The 16,473-nt window shown below is 43.8% G+C and overlaps 1 protein-coding gene across 1 annotated transcript in view; it reads right to left on the bottom strand.

Moving 5' to 3' along the window:
• LOC147630108 (DNA gyrase subunit A, chloroplastic/mitochondrial-like) overlaps positions 1-16,473 on the bottom strand; it is a 128,237-nt gene that overhangs the window by 110,356 nt on the left and 1,408 nt on the right. The gene's annotated exons all lie outside the window — the stretch shown is intronic.

Raw genomic sequence — 16,473 nt, 5'->3', positions numbered from 1 at the left:
CATCAGATGATGAAGAAGATGAAGATTCAAGATCTCCATCTATCAACATGTTTCCTTCGCTATCATACTCTTAGCTCTCGCTCTGCAATGGCGGTGACCGCAACGGCTAGCACCGCACATCATCATCTCTCGCTACAATGTCTATATCAATGAGAGGAATGGCTGCGTTCGCACTTTGCATAAGTCGACTAAAATCAACGACGACGGGTTTTTTTGACCCAAAATGTTTTTAAAAACTGCCACGTACTTGCCAATGTCCTTTCTGTACATGAGATTTGCAAATTGGGTACTAAGGTAGAATTTATGGAGGACCCTATGATCATTCGGGACCCTCTCACTGGCAAGATACTTTGGCAAGGCATCGAGGACATGGCCTCTATAAACTCACAGCTCTTTATTCTCACACAATACCTGCACAAGTGATCTTTGGCATGCTAGATTTGGACATCTTCATTTGAAGGCCTTGCGGAAGGCTTTTCGAGAGAGGCTAGTGGATGGATTGCCAAATGTGGCACACGCGAGGGCCCTAGTCACTTGCCTCAAAGGGAAACAACATTGGGAGGCCTTTCCAAAGAAGGCTATGTCACATGCACTCTGCACTCAGTGCATGGTGACAAGATGGCTCATCATCAGAAGTGCAATAGTTGTATAGTTTTCGAACCCAATAGGATGATAATTGTCATACGCCGTGACCCCATTGTACATCCTCAGTCCAGGATAAGTCAGGCACGAGCTACGTAGGTCATTCCTCAGCCTTAGCGGGTCAGTCAGTCAGTCAAGTCCCTTAACCCACTTGGAGAGAATCATTCATGCATGTAGAGTCAGTAGAAGCCTTAGGGTTTGCATCAAAAAGCACTCTGCATCCTGCATAATATGCATTCATATGCATGTGCATCATTTAGAACATCCCAGAAGCCTTAGGGAATTTACTAGGATTTATCTGGTATTTTTTCCATATTTAATAGTATTTATTTAGCATTATTTGCATTATTGGGCATTTATAAATATAAACTTTATTAAATGACCAACCTCCAGTTAGTATAAATAGGCTTGCATAGGGCTTAGTTATTCATTCAGTCTTCATTGTGCTAAGAGCTCTCCTCCTCAGCCCTAGGAGTATCCTTGCCTTCAGCCCTAGACTAATCCAGTCCTTGGAGCTCATAAGCTTGCTTCTCCAGCCCCTTGAGAACCCCTTGCTTCAGTCAGCCCTAGGCGCCTGCCATCAGCATCAAATCAGCCTGCATTCAGCATCACTTCAGGCCTTGATACAGATTACAAACCAGCCCCTGTTCAACGCCAGGTTTCAGCCAGCAGATCTGTGTTTTCTGTCCAGCCGTACAGCAGCATACCTGCGTTTCTGTCCAGCAGCATCAGTACAGGTCTGCGTTTCTGTCCACAGCAGTTTCCAGCCCTGAATCAACAGTTTGCATCAGTTTCCAGCCCTGAATCAACAGTTTGCATCAGTATCCAGCCTTTTGTGCATCATCCATACTGTTAGAATACTAAATGTATGAATGAGCTTGATCTCATACTCAATGGATGAGCTATGGTGGATGGAAATGAGCCATATCATAAAGCTAGTAATTAAGCACTAGTTAAGCATGATTAGGGAGACTTAATCACAGCATAATAACAACATGAATGGGGCAATAGAATTCGTGTTTCTTCATTAGGAATAGCCTCTTAAATAGGCATGATACAACCTTTACAAAGAGCCAAAAGGCATCTCCTAAAATCTCTCCATCTCCCCAAAGGTCATTGTCCTTTCACACACACAAGAGGTACTACATACATCATCAGTTATGTCATGACAGAATCTACCTCATTTACTTGATCCTCTAGCTTTTACATTGCCTTTAACCTTAGGCCATGAAGTACCCTTCAACCTTAGTTCATTTGACATGACTTTGGATCATTCCTTCTAACACCCTTCCTTGATCAAGGCATGTCATAGTGTAATACCCTTCCTTGACCAATACATTGCATAAAAGAAAATAGCATGGCTCATAGGGAGCATAGCTCTACATTGCATGAAAGAGATAGCATAGCTCATAGGGAGCATAGCTCTAAAAACTGAAAAAAAACATAAACATGAAAACATGTCTCTCCAATACTCCATATCCATGAACATTGTGCCTCATGTGCACCATCATGAGTTGGGCATGGAGACCCAACACTCCCATCAATCCCCCCTTATGGGCTACATGGCCAACGTAGGAGAACTGTGAGCATACATCATATCACATGACCTACATCATCAGTGGTCAGAGGTGAACATACATCTTGAGTAAAGGAGTGCATCATCATGGCTTTAGAAAGCCCATTCATCATCAGGTACCTCTTCATCATTATAAGAGGTGGATATATGATTACATTGTTCGGTGGTAGTAGTGTTGGCTGCATTGGTTGAAGTGCTAGCAATGTTTGCTTCCACTTTGCTGTAGCATTTGTCTGCTAGATGTCCTGGCTTTCCACAAATGGTGCATTGACGCTTTGGTTTGTCTTTGTGGTAGCAGTTCTTTATGGTGTGTCCCATTCTTCCACAATGTGAGCATTGAAGAGCTTTACCATTTTGTTTTTGAACAAGATATGCAGGAGTCATAAATTCTGTGGTGGCCCTTCCTTTAAGTTTCTTTTCTTCTTCTAGAAGGACACTTTCAATGCCTTCTAAAGTGGGATCATGCATATACTTCAAAGTGGGCATTATGGTGTCATATTCAGGAGGCATAGATTTGAGAAGTATAGCAATGGCATCACTTTCTTTGACTGTTTCATTTATGGCTTCTAGTTGAGCCATTATGCTCTTCATTTTGTTGATATGAGACGCAAGTGTCTCTTCCATTTTTAGCTCCAAGCTGTAAAAGTAAACCTTTAAACTGATTTTACTGTGTAGACCTTGTGCTCCAAAAGATTTGTCAAGTGTGTTCCAAGCTATTTGTGACGAGTTACCATTACCAATGTAATGAATGTAACTATCTTCCAATCCAAGAGCAATGAGAGCAAGAGCTTTCTCATCCTTGGTTTGCCATGAGATTTCCCCTTCTCTAGTGTTGGGCTTAGGTATAGATCCATTGACGATGCCCCAAACACCATCTTTCATCAACAAAAACTTCATTTTGACTTGCCATGTGTGGAAGTCATGGCCATTGAATTTTTTAATGAGGATTTGAGATGACATCTCCATGAGAAGGTCTTACCAAACAATGGCAGTGTCTAGTCTCATGAGAAATAAGAGAGTTCAAAAACTAGAAGGCACCATCACCATACAAGTGTATGTTGTTACTTAGAAATTCCCCAAACCCTAAAGCTCTAGCATGATGATAGTAGTAGGTTCTAGTTTTTACCCGCATCCTAGGCTTTCTGAATTTTCTTGTGCTTTTGAGGGATTTTCTCACATATGATTCATTTGAGGATTCTGCATCACTTTCCGTCATGATAATGTTGAAGAGGATTTTAAATTGTGATGTTTATTATTACATCATCACAATACCATATGATAGTGAAGTACAAAATCATATTGGATTAGCTCAAACCTTATCCATTCATATGAAGGCTGTCCCTAAAACAGAGTTGACTTTGAGTGTTTCATTGAAGGTCTTCCCAAATGATTCACCTAAAATGCTTTGAACACAATGAATAGCAGTGATTTGCTAAGCTATTGAGCTCAACACCATCCAAAACAAGTGAGTAAATCACTGATATGAGCCTCAACACTCCAGACACTTTGAAAACTGATGAATGACTTGAAGCAGCAGCTACAGTGCATCAATGCTCATGAAATTCAATATGTATAAGCTTCATAACATTGCTAAAGTGCTCACCAAAGGAATTAGTAAACCATGGACCATATCTCCTGCTGTAGCCGATTTTTGCAGAAAAAAAGCGCCGATTTGCAGGCGTAATGGCGACGTGATGCTGGCGATTGAACTCACGGGCAGCTACACGCTGAAAGCGCCGCCTCTTAGCTTTCTTTTGCACCAAAAAGTTTGTGAAATGGTTGAGTATTCAGCCCGCAATCAGCAAAAGACCAGGGTTATGTAGTTGAAGCTTCAATGGAAAGCTTCATTTTGATGAAAATGAAGACCATGGTTTAATGCCTTGAAGATGATGATGATAACTAGGCCTAGGAATGAAATGTGGCTCTGATACCATGTTAGAATACTAAATGTATGAATGAGCTTGATCTCATACTCAATGGATGAGCTATGGTGGATGGAAATGAGCCATATCATAAAGCTAGTAATTAAGCACTAGTTAAGCATGATTAGGGAGACTTAATCACAGCATAATAACAACATGAATGGGGCAATAGAATTCGTGTTTCTTCATTAGGAATAGCCTCTTAAATAGGCATGATACAACCTTTACAAAGAGCCAAAAGGCATCTCCTAAAATCTCTCCATCTCCCCAAAGGTCATTGTCCTTTCACATACACAAGAGGTACTACATACATCATCAGTTATGTCATGACAGAATCTACCTCATTTACTTGATCCTCTAGCTTTTACATTGCCTTTAACCTTAGGCCATGAAGTACCCTTCAACCTTAGTTCATTTGACATGACTTTGGATCATTCCTTCTAACACATACATGCAGCAGTCATCTGGTGAAGGTAACACAGCATTCATAAGTGTTTTCAGCATTCCAACATAGCGTAGAACAGTCCACCTTCTTCTATTCTCAGCCTCAGGTGTGCAGCCCTTCCTCATGCCCTTGGGAAGAGTGCATAGGCTCGAGATCAGTTCATCGAGGTGTTTCTACAGCCATGTACAGTTCAGCCAATCTCCGATCCTCCGAGATCTTGCGTTTGGCTTATCTACAGTCCACAGTCATTCTCTCTAAAGAAATAAAGCAAATACTATCTTGTTATCGGGATAGGGGGCCCTTCAGTGGATAATTCGGGACCCAATCTGGTGTGCAGTTCTCATCTATCTCTCTCTCATCTCTTTAAAGTTTGAAGTATTGAAATGGATTGCTAAACTCACAAAACTCAGGATACAGAAGACGGTGTGAGCATTTGTGTGACAGGATCTTCCAATACAAAGACTTCCGCTGCATATCACAGGCTACACGGCGAGCTACAGCACCTCCATGCGAATTTGTGCGGCCTGGTGCGCACTCCATATGTTTTTCTTTTGGTTGGTGATTTTAGCCGGTATACTTGGGCCTATTTTCTCAAATCCAAAGATGAAACTGTCAACAGATTCCAAACATAGAGATGTTGGAATTAGGGTTGCAGGAATGCACACACAACTTCAAGAAGATGAGGAAGCTTGAGCACAACACAGTAGTGTATTATGAGTGCCAAAAATGAAAGATAACAAGCCCTAGAAGATAATGGGCGTATATACAATGCACGGGGAAAAAAACCTCCTAGTGAGGGAAAAAGTGCCCCGGCGGTCCTAAGTGTGTTCACACACATCACTACTATAATATGGTAACAAATCCCCCCTGGAGTGATGCGGTGAACAAGAGCTAGCACTCATGTATAGGGAAGTGTCTAGCTATGTGGACGAATCCACAAAAGGGAGTAAGCCCAAAGCTTTGCGAAAAGCTTCGAACTTCTCACGAGGCAGAGCCTTTGTAAAAAGGTCTGCAAGGTTATCCTGTGTTGGCACATAAGCCAAACTGATCTCTCCTGCAGAGAGTCTCTCCCTGACATAATGGTAGTGCACCTCAATGTGCTTCGTACGAGCATGGAACACTGGGTTCCGCGCAACTGCCAATGCGCTCTGACTGTCAGTGAAGATGGTGGTGGCAGATGGCTGCCCAACACCCAAATCAGCCATAAGGCGTCTGAGCCACACACACTCAACCGTAGCTGTGAAAGCTGCCCTGTACTCAGCTTCACAACTAGAAGTGGCCAGAGTAGGCTGCTTCTTGCTCAACCATGATATGCATGAGCTTCCAAGCATGAAGCAAAAACCACTCGTGGACACGCGTGTGTCATAACAACCAGCCCAGTCAGAATCTGAAAAAACATGTAAATCTGGCGGCAATGATCCCCCCTTGGGATAAAACAACCCAAGATGCCGAGTACCACTCAAATAGCGAAAGATACGCTTCACTGCCTGCCAATGCTTAATGCCTGGGCTATGCATAAATCTGCTCACCTGTGAGACTGCAAACTGAATGTCTGGCCTCGTAATGCATACATAAATGAGGCAACCAACAGCTGTCTGATAGAGTGTGACATCAAAGTGATCTCCAGCATCATGAAGACTCAACTTCAAACCTGTCTCCATTGGAGTAGCAATAGGCTTGCAGTCTTCAAGGCCAAATCTCCGCAACAATGTTTCAATATACTTTGTCTGACACAAAGCAATACCTCCATCACACTGCTTAAATTGTATCCCCAAATAATGATGCAAATGCCCCAAATCTGACATCTCAAAAGAGGCATTCAAATCAGCCTTAAAATCAGCAATATGACTCTCATTTGGTCCTGTGAGCAGCATGTCATCGACATAGAGAGCAATGATTAGATGTACACCATCCACACGTTTAACATACAAAGTGCTTTCTGTTGGACTATTCTGAAACCCATGTGCAGTCAAATATGCATGTATTTTTTCATACCAAGCTCGTGGAGCTTGCTTTAAACCATATAAAGCCTTTTTTAACCTGCACACTTTGTTTTCCTGCCCTCTTTGAACAAAACCACGAGGCTGCGATACATACACCTCCTCATGCAAATCTCCATTTAAGAACGCAGTCTTTATGTCCAGCTGATGTACATTCCAACCATTATGAGCTGCTAATGCACAGATGCTACGAACAGTGGTCATACGACATGTGGGAGCAAAAGTTTCATCAAAATCAATGCCCTTCTCTTGAGCATAACCTTTTGCAACAAGCCTAGCCTTATGGCGATCCACTGTGCCATCAGGCTTACGCTTCAATTTGTATACCCACTTAGTGCCAATGGCCTTCTTGCCAGGGAGCAAGTCACATAAAGACCATGTACCATTCTTCATAATAGCATCGTATTCTGCTTGCATAGCAGCCATCCAATTTTCTGAACTTTGTGCCTCATCAAATGAAACAGGCTCACTTTCATCGCACATACTAGAAACAGCCAATGCATAACAATCTGACGCATAAGAGGCACCATGAGAGCCAGAACGAGTGCGACTAGACAAAGGGGCATCCAACTTGCTGTCACGCAAAGTCTGCACCAGCCATCTAGGCATATTCCTAGAGCCCTCAATCTCTTGTCTCTCATCCTCAAGTGCATCATGCACATCTGCATCAGATATAGGCTGATCTGTGCCATCATTTAAAACCTGCATAGGCTGAAAAACTGCCTCATGAGGTATTGCACTTGACTGTGCACCACTGAAAAGAGGCAACAATGTATCATAGACATCACGTGAGCTGATATCTGTCTCCTTAGTACATGAAACCAAGGGCTGAACTGCATCTTCCACAAATACAACATCACGGCTAACCAAAATGCGCTTTGTCTGTGGATGATACAAACGATAGCCTTTGCTCTCAGCACTATATCCAACAAAAATACATTTGACAGCTTTGTCATCCAATTTTCTGCGATGTTGCACAGGCACTAATGCATATGCCAGGCAACCAAAAACACGTAAATGGCCAACAGATGGCTTGCGGCTATGCCAAGCCTCATATGGAGTGACAACCTGTAATGCTTTGGTGGGACACCTGTTTAGTACATAAGTGGCACACATGACAGCCTCAAGCCAAAAACCATGTGGTAGACTTTGACTCTTAACCATACATCTTGCCATTTCCATGAGAGACCTGTTTTTTCTCTCAGCCACACCATTTTGCTGTGGTGTATACGGCACTGTACATTGGTGTTTTATCCCACGCTCAGCCAGAAATGCATTAAATTCTGAAGACATATACTCCCCCCCTCGATCTGAACGGAGGGTGCCCATCTTACTTTCTGACACATTTTCAGCCATAACCAAAAACTGTTTGAAGCACAAAAACACTTCGGACTTTGCCTTCAAAGGATATACCCATGCATGCCTGGTAAAATCATCAATGAAAGTCACGAAGTAAAGGTAGTTTCCAAATGATGGAGTTTGCATGGGACCACAAACATCACTGTGAACAAGCTGCAATCTGCGTTCAGCTCTCACTGATCCATCTTTGGGAAAGGAAGCACGCTGCATTTTACCCAATATGCAGCCCTCACAAACATGCTTGACAGGTGCCTCAAGCTTAGGCAAAGAAGACACCATTTCAGATTTCTGCAGGCGCAGCAAACTTGCAAAATTCAAATGACCAAAACGTGCATGCCACAGTTTTGCATCTGAAATAGCCTGCGTATCCATAATAGCACATGCTGAATCCTCTACACATTTGCCATCCATATTGAGCTTATACAGCCCTCGACATAGTGAACCAGATGCTACAATGATGTCGCCACAAGAGAGATCATGAACAGTACATCTGTCATCCACAAATTTTACAACCAAACCTGTTTTGGCAAATGCGGAGACTGACAGCAGATTCTTTTTGATCCCTGGCACATACAATGCATCAAAAAGTGTAAAGGTGTTGCAATTTGCAACATTCAGCACAATCTGTCCAACTCCTTTAACGGGATAAGAGGAGTTATTGGCACAAGTGACAGTATTCCCTGTGGGAGCAGACTCAAGGAAAGTGAATAAACTACGCTGCGAGGTGATATGCTTAGTGGCACCACTGTCAAAGTACCATACAGCTGAATCTACTGCAGACATACATGTGTCATGCAAAGATGGGTCATAACTGCACTGCGCATTGAATGCCCATTCTGTATCTAGCACAACATTAGCAGATTCATTGTTAGAAGGAGAGGCATCTGCAACAACAGCCATACCAGCCTCTTTCTTCTTAGCCTCTTTCGCAGCCAGCTTAGGACACGCTTTGATGACATGATCATTTCCCTTACAGTACTTGCAAAATGTCTTCTGTTTGTCACCCTTCTTCTCATCTTTGTCTTCCTTCTTTGGTTGCGCAGCATTTGCAGATTTCTGCTTACTAGAAGAAAAGCCAGCTTTACCTTTCCCGCTTCTCTGACTAGCAACGAAAGCTTGATCTGCGACACGCATAATATTCCTGTTTTGCCTTGACTGGTCTTCTTGCAGCAAAACAGAAACTAACTCCTCAAATGATAAGGCATTGGGATTGCCTTTCATCATCAAGCGAAGAGTGGAAGCAAAACCCTGATAAGAATCTGGTAGACCATTCAAAACAGTCTGCACAAGTGAACTGTCTGACAGGATTTCATCTGCAGAAATGAGCTGCTCTTTGAAATCCTTGATCTTTGTCAAAAAGCTATCCATAGAATCACCTTCATTCATATGCTCACTCTCCAACTGTTTTCGGAGATAAGCAACACGAGCCTCATTTCTTGCCTGATACAATGTGGCAAGTACATCCCAAGCATCCTTAGAAGTCCTGCAGGAGCGAATATGTGGGATAATGGTACGTTTGACAGACAGCGCAATCAAGGCATGAGCCTGCGCATCTCTACCATCCCAACGAATCTGCTCTGCTGAAAGTGGTGGTTCTCGAACAGCTGCTACAGCACTTGTGCCTGCACCATCATCAACAGTACCTGTTTCTGATGTGTTTGCAGCATTCCCAGCCACAATAGGACGTGCATCAATACCCTGCACAATGTTCCATAACCCCTTTGCTACCAATACATGTCGCATCATATATGCCCACAATGGATAGTTGGTGCCATCCAACTTATCCTCAGCAGCCAACATGCGGAATACATCATTGTTGTCAGCCATGGCCAATGACTGTACTACTAGATGTAAATGCTGTCTGTAAGAGGTAAACCTGTATAAAATCGACCTGTGCTATGTAGCACAGCCCAAAACAGACGAATGGGCACCTGTCCTGCAGATTTTAATCTTGACAGAAAATCTGCACAGTAGGACGATTTTGCCTGCGCAATACTTGGAATGCAAAAACGGAGGGCGAAATGACTTCAGATCAAAATTCTGAAACGACCAAGCCCTACGGGCTATCCCACGGCATATACTAACCTGCAGACGCTCGTGAAACCTCGTCGCAATCGGAGGAGATGAAGCGGCAGGTGCTGGTGATGCTGCCCGGGAGGAGGAAGCCTGCTCTGATACCAATTGTTGGAATTAGGGTTGTAGGAATGCACACACAACTTCAAGAAGATGAGGAAGCTTGAGCACAACACAGTAGTGTATTATGAGTGCCAAAAATGAAAGATAACAAGCCCTAGAAGATAATGGGCGTATATACAATGCACGGGGGAAAAAACCTCCTAGTGAGGGAAAAAGTGCCCCGGCGGTCCTAAGTGTGTTCACACACATCACTACTATAATATGGTAACAGGAGAACCCTGGTGGAGACACACTCGGGACACTCTGTCTTGACTGTACAAAGGAGGCGAGTTTACTTCTCACCAGTTTAACCAGTATTGTGAGCTACATAGCATTCAATGGGAGTTTGCCAACACAGGTACTCCTTCAAAAAATGGCGCGGTGGAGCAGAAGAACCGAACGGTGATTGAGATGGCGTGGACAATGTTGGAACATCGGAGTCTTCCTCAAATGCTTTGGGCGGAGGCAGTTGCTCCTATTGTTTATATACTCAATAGATCCCCTACTACTTCTATTCTAGGGCAGACCCCCTTCCTCGAAAGAAAACCCATGGTTTCTCACTTTCAGGTTTTTGGGTCAGATGGATTTGTTCATGTATTTGATGGTGACAAGGGGAAGCTGGACGCTGAGTCCAAGCATCATATTTTGGTTGGTCACAACTCGGAATCCAAAGGTTATCAGCTCTACAATCCTACAACCTCGAAGATCGTCGTTAGCAAAGATGTGGTGGTTGATGAGACTTCATCTTCCACTGCAGAGGGGACTTCTTTATCTTCAAGGGCTAACTCGACTCAGCCTCTCCTTAGTTCCTCGTTGGATCCTCCTATTCCTCTTCCTTGACTTGGCCCAACACATCCTCAAGCACCTCAAGCAGAGGAATCATCCGACATTGATCAAAAGGAGGAGATTTCAGTGGATGGTCCACAGCACGCTACATCTCAAGAGCAAGATGGGGAGATCACGTATTCCCAATTGGTTGTACCAGACATTGCGAGACTCGGGAGTAGCACGGTTGCCTTCACCTCCAACAGGGGTCCCCATCAATCGGAGCAATTGCGTACCACGACATCATCTCAAACATAGTTGCAACGAAACGCGTTACATTCTGTATGAATGAAACAAAACATTTCATACTAATGAAACGCATTTCATTGGTCTCCACATAGGATAAGTACAATTTCAATGTTTTTTATGCAAAGACCTCGTTTTTCGAAAAAAAAATGCCTACATGCACATGTGAAGACCTTTGAAGGAGCTCCTGCGTTGCACGAATCAGCCCCTTCCAACTCCTCCCGCACTTCTCAGGTTCCATGCCCGCCATCTCTTAGGTTAATTGTGCTGATGTGTGCCTTTTTCCTTCGATTTTGCAAAATTAAAATTTGGGGGTTTTCATGCCAGGGTGCCAATCTTGCCTTGCCTTTGTTAAGATGTCTCGCACTAAAGATGCCATGTACTCATGTATCAAGATATGGTGGTTCAGGCACCCAAAAGATATGGTGGTTCAGGCACCCAAAAGTGGAAATGTAATTTTTGCAGGGTTTGCTCAAGAGGGTCTATAATCCGTGTCAAGGTCCATTTCACAGGTTTAACTGGGGAAGGCATTAGTGCATGCAAACTAGTGCCTGCAAACATCAAAGCCGAGCTACAGGAATGGAAAAGACAGCAACTAGCAAGACGCGGTTGTGGGCCTCCACCTGAGGATATTTAAGCTAGTGAGGATACAGGTGATGCATCAAAGAGAACACGGTTGGGTTCACAGGAAGATGCATAGAGCCAAGCAAGATTCGAGGGTGCTGGTAGTTCCAGTGTTAGCAGTCATCTCCTGTCTATATATTTACACCAAGGCCTCTTGTTGTGGGTGTGCCCGCCCGATTTAGGTGTTTTCTCAATTTTCCCCACTCTCCATATTTTTCCCTATTTTTTCCAGGTGTGGGAGGTTGTCTTGTGGCTATTGGCTGATCCAGATGCTGGCCGACTGTCTCTGCCTCTCCCCGACTTTTCCTGTGTGCTTGCCGACTGCATGTTGCTGGCCGACTGGAGGGAAATCAGGTAGTGGGTCTTTTTGCTCATGTCGGCTGTCTTTTCTACTGGCCGACTGGCTGATAGGGGCCATATAAAATGGCCCCCCACACTTTGTATTCTGATCTCGGGATTTTCTCTTGTGTATATAGCAGAGTTACACGCCTCTCTCTCTCCCTCTCTATTGATGTGTTTTTCTGCAGTGCACTTGCTCTTGTGTTTTCAGATCTTGTCTTCATCTTCGCTGCATATTCTAACATCCACTCCCACAGCAACAAGAAGCCCTTTGCCCGCAGTACCTAGAGCCTCTCTAAAGAGAGCAAGCATTCAAGCAAGCAATTAAAGATGCAACTAGGGAACTCACTAGGCTTTTCATCGAATGCGCTTTGTCTTTTCACATTGTGTGCACCACATGATGGAAAAAGGCCATGAGGGCAATCAACCGCATTGGATGTTAGTGGGAGGGACTTTCCTAAGAGACCTTGTGCACTAAAGAGCTCAGAAGAGAGCAACAAGCAGTGGCGGTGGAGATGGAGATGGAGCCATTAAAAGCCACTTGGACCAAGTATGGTTGCACATTGTTATGTGATGGGTGGTCAGATATGCGCAAGAGGAATGTGTACAAATTACAATGTTTTGGTGTCCTCTTGCAAGGACACTATGTTTTTGCATGCCATTGATGCATCTGTGCCTGGGACAGTGATGACAAGAGAGTTTATATGATCACACCTCCGACAAGCTATCATGGAGATAGGCCCACAAAACATAGTGCAAGTGGTCACTGACAATGATAGCACCTGTGTCTCTATGGGACGGATGCTAGAGAGTTCCCGTAGATTGTATGGACTCCATGTGCATCCCATAGCCTAGACTTGCTCATTGAAGATCTTGCAAAGATTATGTGGATTGCTGACATCCTTGACACTGCGCATAGCTTGGTGAAGTTCGTTACCAAGAGGCCCAAGGTCTTGGCAATGTATCGTGCCAATAGTGACCTTGAGCTTCTGAAGCCCTCACAAACCAGGTTTGCATATACGTTCATTGTGGTTGAGAGGATAGTGAGAGTTCGACAGGGACTCATGCGCACAGTGGTTTGCCGAGAGTGGATGAGTTGGGAGGAGCATGAGCACCCAAAGGCAATTACTTTTGCACGCAAAGTGATGAAAGAAGGTTGATGGAAGGAGGCAAAGGCTTTGTTGAGCACTCTTCAACCAATCTATAGTGTTCTTCGCATCACTAACATGGAGGGCAACACTCTTGGATACTTGTACGAGTTCATGGACCGGATTGGAGAGGCTCTTAACCGATGCACTCTCTTGACAAATGAGAGATAATCAACATGCCAAGTTTGAACTTTGAACTTCCAACTAGCTACCTTCTTGTTGTAACTTGTATCATAGGCTTTAGCTAAGAACTTTGATCATTCATGGCTAATTTTCAAGATTGAGGGCATTCAACGCGTTTGGAACGACCGGTGGGATTGGTTCCATAGACCAATCCACGCAGTTGCCCACATATTGCATTGTCTCTGGCGGAGTGAGGCGCCGTATGTTAATGAAGAGTTGGAAGACGGATGGCATGGTTACATTCAGAAATGGATAGGAGACGTGGAGCTCATGAGACACTTGAAGGATGAGCGGCTAGTGTATCGGAATGCCAGCCACGCATTCGGTAGACAGACTACTGTCATGCAAGAGAGACAGCTTCTGCCAGTCTCATGGTGGGAGAAGTATGGGATCAGTAGCCCTCACTTGGTGAGTACAACTCTAAAAGACAAGACTGTTATTTCAACTTATAAGTTATAACATGTACATAATACATTGATCAATGATGATTATACTTACAAAGTTTCTGTATTTTAATGGCAGAAACACCTCATCATTCGAGTCCCGTCACAAGATTGCAGTTCGGGTCCTTGTGAGAGGAACTAGAGCACATGGGCCCTCTTCCATACAAAGAAGAGAAACAAATTGTCTACTACTCAAGTGGAGCGGTTGATGTATTGCCATTGCAATCTCCACCCAATTGGGCAGTCAGACAATCCAATAGAGCCTTGCCAAGTCAATGTTGATAAAATCGACATTGAGAAGATGAAAGATGTCCCAAGGACTCCTCAAGAGGAGCACGACATATATGCCATGTTGTATGAGGAGTTGATGGCACCTGCTCATGCCACACGAGCATCAACACCAGCATTATCAGGAAGTGCTAGTACCAATGTAGCAGAGCTAAGACGAGTGCGGCAGCAGAGGCAACATCATCCTCTTTTGAGAGTGACGTTGGGTCTACCAAGGAGGCTGCTGATGAGAACATCGAGTATGTTGAGGATTGAGTGCCCAGACTCCAAATTGAGGACTCTAGTCTTTGGGGCTATCAAGCCCCTCTAGTTTACTGTTTGTCATGCATAATTGCATCTATCAGCATACTTTACTTTGTGTATTTCAGACTTCAGTTTTCTTTTTTTTTGTGTCACCTCGGGATTCAGACTTTTTGTGATCACTTTGAGTGCTCAGCGGACTATGTCACTCTTACCTGCATGCTACTAGCCTGCTTTACATATTATTTCTTGAGTTTTGAGTAGTTGCCATTATTGATGATGGAATCCGGATCTTGATTCTTGATGTTGGCAGTTTATTTGTGTCAATTGGTCGGTTTGATACCCACTGTAACCGGGCCACCTAGATTCTTTAGTTTTAACTTGTAAACATGTTTTAATGTGTAAATGATGCATGTTTAATATTGTTTTCCAGGGAAGGCAACATATTTTTTACATATTATAAACTTATATATAAATTTCGGGGCCTGTACCCCCCCTCCTTAGTATGAAACGTTTTTGAAACGTCTGGGATTTGAAAGAAAAGTTTCTGAAACATTTATGAAACACATTTCATGAAATGCCTGGCAACTATAATCTTAGGAGAATCTGTGCATCAATTATGCACTCATGTCATGCATCCAGAAGAACTCGGAACCTACTCATATTGGGAAGGCGCTTTCCAAACCGACTCGGAAGCAAGCAATGGAAGCAGAGCTTGACTCTATTGAGCAGAATCAGACTTGGAGACCGGTAAAGTGGAAGGTGATTCGTGTCAAGTGGGTGTATAAGACCAAGTACAAATCGGATGGGACTCTTGATAAGCACAAGGCTAGGCTTGTGGCCAAAGGCTATTCTCAGAAAGATGGCATGGATTTTGATGATACCTTTGCACCGACTGCTCGGATGGCGACCATAAGGACAGTTCTTGCTCTTGCTCCACGCTCTCATTGGCCCGTCTTTCAAATGGATGTCAAGTCGGCATTCCTCAACGAGGAGCTAAAGGAGGAAGTTTATGTGGAATAGCCCCCGAAATTTCAGGTTACTGGCTCCAAAGGTCCAAAGGTATGGCCTAAGGCTGAAAAAGGCCTTATATGGTTTGAAACAAGCCCCTAGGGCTTGGTATGAGAAGTTTGATGCTTCTTTCAACAAAAGGGTTTCAAGCAGCGGCTGATCCAAATCTTTACATTTATCCCCATAAAGGGTTGTATACTCTTATCATTCTCTATGTGGACGACTTGATCATCACTGGCAGCCATTTAGCACACATTGCTCAAACAAAGGCTGCCCTCTGTCAAGAATTTGAGATGACAGACCTTGAGTTGCTTCACTTCTTTCTTGGATTGGAGATTTTTCAAAGCTCACATGGCATATTCATTTCTCGGCAGCGGTATGTTACAAAGCTGCTAGAGGCTTTCAGGATATCAAATTGTAAGCCCATCACTTTCCCCATGGATCCCAACATCAAACTCTCCTCTTTTGGATCCGATCCAACGGCGGATACACTTGGGTGTCCCCTCAGACCTTTCTACCACCTCAAGCATTGCTTAAGCCCACTAGAATCCCTAAATACACACCCATTCCTAGGTGAATCCCATCAAAACAAAGACAGCTCACAACATGCTCAATGTTCATCCCTGATCCCAAAGGTAACTGTGCACTTCTGGACAAGTATGACCACGTGGCACCTTAGCGCAACGAGTGCACATGACAAGTATGACCACGTGGTACCTTAGCGCAACGAGTGCACATGACAGGCTCTACTTGCTTCCAGCCAGCACTGTTTTACATTTGAGGTCTGATTCTCCATTCCAAAGTGCTAGCAAAGCAAATAAGGACTAAAGTATTGCCAAGGCGACACACGTATACACATGAGCAAATGCTTAGCATTTGACCCGTCCCAATCACCAAAAGTGTCAAATTTAACTTCACGGTTTTGGAGCTATCGGCAATAGTCATACATGAGATCTACTTTGAATTCCATTAACAAGGAGATAAGCATTGATGAGGTGAATGCATTG

The sequence above is a fragment of the Cibotium barometz genome, chromosome 17 (assembly GCF_041138505.1).
Source record: "Cibotium barometz isolate CiBa-2024 chromosome 17, ASM4113850v1, whole genome shotgun sequence".
Classification (NCBI taxonomy): Eukaryota; Viridiplantae; Streptophyta; class Polypodiopsida; order Cyatheales; family Cibotiaceae; genus Cibotium; species Cibotium barometz.
The sequence above is the reverse complement of the archived record's forward strand: the minus strand, read 5'-3'. Positions and strand labels throughout refer to the sequence as shown.